General features: G+C 41.8%; 1 long non-coding RNA gene across 1 annotated transcript; it reads left to right on the top strand.

Moving 5' to 3' along the window:
* The first annotated feature begins 746 nt into the window (after positions 1–746).
* Positions 747–4,118, top strand: LOC133346451 (uncharacterized). Its single transcript, XR_009755560.1, has 3 exons — positions 747–883; positions 2,296–2,382; positions 3,805–4,118. It is a non-coding gene; the product is annotated as an uncharacterized LOC133346451 (long non-coding RNA).
* The last annotated feature ends 2,151 nt before the right edge of the window (positions 4,119–6,269 follow it).

Below are 6,269 nucleotides of genomic sequence, written 5' to 3'. Positions count from 1 at the left end.
AGATGTCTTAGTTAAGCTCGTTTAATAAAGATGTTCCACGAAATCAAGAATTAATTCGTTTCTGGAATCCTTGTTACAGAGCCAACATTTTGCATTGAAAATGGACACAAACTGAATTCAGTGCAGCATTCAAAGGGGAAACAAACGGCAAATGCATCGTAAGTTCAGAGAAACAGTTGCACTGTGGGTGCATTTTGGAGGTGATTAAAATGCACTTCTTCTTATCTTATCTAAGCGCTTTACAAGAATTATAAATTGTACATTAGGGATGGGGGGTTGAGTGTTGGGGAGGGGAAGGGATGGCAAGGAAGGGTGATGATAGGGAAACGAAGGGCTGGCGAGGTTAGGAAGGGGAAGAATGGTTCAGGTTTCAAGGATGCGCACAGGAAGTAGCAGAGGGATACGCTCATGAAAAAGATGAGTTTTAAGAGAGGAACTTGAAGATATTGTCATTTGTAGCCTCAAGCAGTGCCCTGTTAACATTCGAATTTTCCTTGCAGTGTGGTGGGGAGGGGGCGGTGGTTCCCGAGAGCTGTGATCCATGCCCCTGCCGATCAATAAGCCGCACTCGGCCACATCCAGGCCTTGTTTACATATGGGACGAGAAGCAGGGGTGGTCCTATTTCTCTGGCAGCCATTTAGCGGCCGAACGTGAATCAGTTGTCATGACAGTTATGGTGTGCAGGCTTCTTATCTGCCAGGCGCATGTGTAGAGCATGCTCATTCTCTGCTGCTGCTGCTGCTGGAGGGTGGTTGCAAGTCCTGAAGGTAGTCATAATAAAGGGCACGGGGCAGAGTTTTAATAAAACTGGAAGAATTTGTGAGCTGGTGATCGTCACGCTTTTCACGTTTTACCTGTGAGCCTGCTTGGAACGAATCATAGGTCTGACTCCCAATGACACACTGATGGCGTCACGGTGGCTAAATGTGAACTACCTCGCTTGCTATACAGGGTATCGTGGGTTCAATCCCTACATTTGGAGTTTGCATGTCTTTCTCTCTCCCCGTAGTCACGTGGATTTTTCTGCGGGTCCTCCGGATTTTCCCTCTATCTTTAGAAACATGCTATACATTTCCTCGTGATAAGCCACTTCGTTGAGCTATCATTTGTGGCCAGGTCGCTTCTGAAAACGAGCTATATAGCTCAGTGGGCCTTTCTTGGTAAAATAAAAATAGTTTTGTTTATATTTTAAAGAATGAATTGTCATTGCCATCAGTCTGTTCTTCACTGCGATATGTGAGTATGTTTAACTTTCTTCGCACCATACGTATCCAACCCTGCTCTGGTATGCCCTAAACCATAGCCCAAATTACATATCTGAAAACTATTGGCAAATAATGTGATCAATTATAACATAGCCATTGAATAAATAATATGTATGAACTGTTGACTCTTTTAAATAAATTGTCTATGTTTTGGTCGTCCACATTTCCTTTTCAAGAAAGACTATCTCAATGGGTTATCAAGGAATTAAAGCAGCAGAAGAGGCTGCATTTAAAATTAACACTCATATTAAAGAATGTAATTAACCGCAATATAAACTGGCATGTAATTAATATTTCGAAAAGCATTCACACATTTAGCATACATCACAACGCCATATCAGTATACAATTTACTTTGAAGGCAATAACAAAATGAACCAAATTTTATTGAAGATGTAAAATTCGTGCAATCGTATTCTGAAAGCGATTCATAGAAAATTATTAATTTTGCATTACAATAATTGGCTTTGCAATCAATACCGTGGATGCTAAAAAATGATTGCTCATTGTTAATTTAACACACTTCGTACATTATCTGCAGGCGAGCTATTTCTTAGAGCGACTTCAATGTTCGCAATGATTTCAGTTTTAAGCGGAGGAGATGTTTTAATGTGAGCATCTCACACGCCGCAGTATTGCATCTCCTGCAGAGTCTGTGCGGCGGCGCATTTTCATCCGCTGACGAGAGAGATGTACCACCTGACTCTGCCACGTGGAGTGCCCATCCCAGAGGATGAATTGACAAGAGTTATTGGGCTGTACCATTGGAACAGCGAAAAGGCGGATTCCTACCAGCCTATACAATCATTGCAACATACAACACATGCGATAGAGGAGTCAGTTCTGTCCAGTCAGAGTTGGCGAGTGACAGGGTGGATTACTAACCAGTGCCCGGTAACGAGTTGCGACGAAGGCATGGGTACACGGTGTGCATCCCTTCAACGCCACCACCAATGAGCGGGTAGAATGCGCCAATGCAATGCTGCTCCGCTCACCCCCCCTTGATCCGTGGTGTGCTTTGTGCGGGCAGATCAGCTGGCGACAGAAACACCGCTGGGCGAGCACACAATAGGAAGATTTGTGCATCCGTGCAAATGACGGCTCGTTGGATTTGAAGGTGACTCTAAACAGCGCATGCATTCGTTGCCTCTGATTATGACTTTAACCGTCAATAAATCGTCCATAACAACGCGGCCCATGATCGTGCAAGATTTTGTCAAAACGTGCGTCGCACCGTCGGCGGTGCCTCCCTTCGCGTTGTGCTTGGTGGCTTATCAGCCGTGTGTGTGTGTCGCTTGCTCTTGCCTTTGCAGGTTTTTTTTTGTCCTCATTATTCTTATTTTTTAAATCATTCTTTATTTTTGTTCCGAGCGATTATGTAAACCTCAACCAAACCCAATATTTATCCTGATATTTGTAATGTGAACGTTGTGTTTTTTTTTAATCAAAATACATCTTAGGCGGAGGGTATATATATTGTTTTCTTTCATTAATATCGACACGTTGCGGTCCTCTTGTGTTTATTTTTTCTATTTAAAAAAATGTACGCTTTTTTTTTGTTTGCACAAAGCTCTCTTGTATTTGTCAGCCGTGGGAGAGAATATTTCGTGGGGTTGTTCCGAGAGACGCGGTGCCCTGCAATGTCCACGAGGCCGATCTGTGCTCACTGTCGATGAGACAGCATGGCTGACAAGGCTCGCTTTCCACACAGCCTGCTCACTGTGGTCGCTAATGGTTAAAGAACGCGTTGTTATGTTCTACGATTGCGACATGCAAATTAAGGCAGCTCTCACAGACACATCATTCTTTCCCATTTAGGTTATATTATTAACCGCCAAATGAGTTTGTGGTAGTAGCCCACATTTGTCATTATAATGCAGTGTATTCCAATAAACAAAGGCAATTGCTTGGCATGCTCACATGAATGTGCTGGGTTTTTTTATTGGTTGATCTATAAGGGGAGTGTGCAAATTGCACCGCAGTGCACGCGGGTGTGAACACATTTAATGGTCGTTATTTTTGAAATAGTGTTTTTAGTACAATTGTTGTTGAGAATATGATTTAAATTGTCTTAAATTATGCATAGAATGCATATTCACTTTTGCTCAATTTCTGAACTGGTTTTGCCCTTGAATGTGTTCTGCTTCAGAATGCGAGGGGCTTTTGCGACCTTATTAACAATTGAGCCGTGTGCGTTTTACAAGTGTTATTGAAACTCTGCCAAAACCAGCACGGTAGTCAAATGACCCACACGCACAGAAAGTAGATAGAGAGCTTGCAATGCTCCCTAGATTCCGTTGACATCACGAATGGCAACCGATTGAGTGGTAATTGGCCTACTGACATACCGATGTATTATTATTCTTGCAGCAAGAGTGGGGGTGGTTTTGCATCTGATTTTGGTCGAGAATGTACACAACACAATTATAGGAAAACAATGTTTATTAATTAAAAGCTGCGATTCATTACAAAGATTGTTCTATATTATACTTGTTCTATTTTTGGTTTTGTTTACAATGATGGTATGTCATTTGACCAGGTAACAGCTGAGTGAGATCTACAGAAACTATTTTGCGAGAGACTTAGGTAAGTGGGTAAATTTATTTGCATATAGGTTTTAAAAAGTTTTTCTTCTGGACATTCTGAAGGCTCCCAACAGAGGTGATGAGCAATGCTTGTTTGGGCATGGATTTATTAGGCGTTTGAATTTTCACATATGGGCTTTGGGTTATGACATTGTGTTTGTAAGATCTCACAGGACCCTTACGGTCAACATTGCAGGAAACAACCTCCATTGGCAATAGCATCTCATGGAAATTACTGGACAACATCACAATTTGAACTGTTTACTCTGCACACACTGGCTCAGAGGTGAGGAGCCCTACCCATGAAATTGTCCTGTGGCACACACATGCTATGTAAATGTTTACTTTATTTCTCATACAAATGCGTATCTTTTTTGCAAAACAACATAATATTGCAAGTTTTTTTGTTTATAGTAAAGTATAGCAATGATTCGAATCAGCTGAGGTATCCATTGTACTGTTTACACTTTTATTAAAACATTATTTTAACCATGTTCTCCTTGTTCTGTGATCATTCTATGAATTCCATTTGCAGCCGAACTCAACTTGTGAGAGCCAAGGCAGACATGAACAACACCACCGTTCTTCCCGCCATCATAGCAGGCATCCCTGACGGAAACGGAGTCATGGCCAGGTTTTTCACAAGCCCCCGGTTTGAGGCGTTCCGTGACGGCTGGAACATTGCCTGCTTCACCGTGCTGCTGATATTCACGCTCACCGTGCTGTGCCTCGCTCTGGTGGCCGTCCTCTACGACAAGATCGTACCCGTCGACCAGGACAGGGTTGAGTCTGTTGACGGCCAGGAGAAACGAGAGGAGGGCAAGCCGTGCAGGCTGCGGAGGCTGCTGTGTAGGGTCTCCCCAGACGAAAACGAAGTTGTGTGAACGTGCTGCTTGCTGCTGCTGCTGTGGTCATCATCGACCACGCGTAGACTTTAACGTCTAGATTATATCGCAGTTCGCCAGTGCAAGATAAGATGATGTATATGGGCGACCATAGCCAGTCGCATGCAATTTCTTAAGCGGCGTTTCCATTAGTTCACACTGACTTACATTGCACATTTAGAATAAATATAACTTAAGAAATGTTGTGCCACTGGTATCTGAGGGACCCCCAGTGGCTCACAGTTTATGTGGAAACAGTTAGATGGTGATGTCTATAGACTCCGTATGCAGAACCAATTTGCCGACTTACATTTTACAAAGGACTCATTCAATCTAACATACATTTCTCATGGACCCCTGAATAAAAGGACCCCTTAATACAATTGTGAGAGAGCCCCATAAACACTAGAGACCCTGGCTCGTACCATGACATTTTTTTGAGTTCAAACTTAAAACTCTGGAATTTGTGCGCATGTGTGAATGTACACTTACAAAGGTGGTGAAAATATTTTGAGAACCGAATGCAAGTATGAAGATTCACATTTATTAATTGCTTCCTTATATGCAGCTCAAATAGTCACCCCCTTTGAATTTCCACATTATCATATATTGTAATTCATATGGTTAGCACACGAAGGTCAAGATTCAGAAAAAGCCGACAGTTGGTCAGTGTTTTCGTCTCACTATGAAACCTCTACGCATGCAGTGACTGCTTGACTCAGAGGTCAGATCAGTAAACCAGCACCACTTGGGTCCTGGGTTTGAATCAGGGTGGACACCCACGTGAAAAAAAAACTCCGTTTTCAAGTGTCGGCAGTTGACGGTCTCAGCCCAGTTATCAATTACTGCACAAAAAATACCATTTTATGTTTACATATATAAAAATATGTAATTTTCACGTAATTTGGCTACATTGTCATCAACATTAAACATATCGTATTGTCTGCCATGCAACATACCGATCTAATACCAATGTATGGGAAAGTGCAACTCCATAAATTGTGTAAATCTAAAAAGATCACTTTTTAAAATATAGATAGAACGTGAAAATTTCTTGCACGGCCATTCTTGAACACAAGGGGTCACACTACCCTGAGATTTCAAACGTTATGAACAATTATTTATTTACTCGTAGGATACAATAAAATGTTTAAGAACGTGCTTCTAAAACAAACCGATTTACTCGCGATATTCTGAAAATGTCACGTGGAAATCTGTGTAATAAAAAGGGCACTCGTGTTCGGGGTTACATACTGAAAGTGTTCATCTGTATTGCATCCCATCGTTAGAGTGTTCTTCTTACCACTCATTCATAGCACATAGGGTTATAATAAAAAAAAAACTGGTGCAGTGTTTGATTTAAAATAGTATACCGCAATTAGTAGTCTGTTGAGGATCAAAGTATTACCGTTACTCCAGACCGTAAACCCACGAACAGTATTTTTTCTCGTTTAAGCGTGCAATAATACGTGCAGATGTTACATTTACTTGGTCGAATACGTGCACATGTAATATGTATTGCTACACAGTACATT

The sequence above is a fragment of the Lethenteron reissneri genome, chromosome 24 (genome assembly GCF_015708825.2).
Source record: "Lethenteron reissneri isolate LAM-NWPU_2019-01 chromosome 24, ASM1570882v1, whole genome shotgun sequence".
Taxonomy (NCBI): Eukaryota; Metazoa; Chordata; class Hyperoartia; order Petromyzontiformes; family Petromyzontidae; genus Lethenteron; species Lethenteron reissneri.
This window is presented reverse-complemented; position numbering and strand designations above follow the sequence as displayed.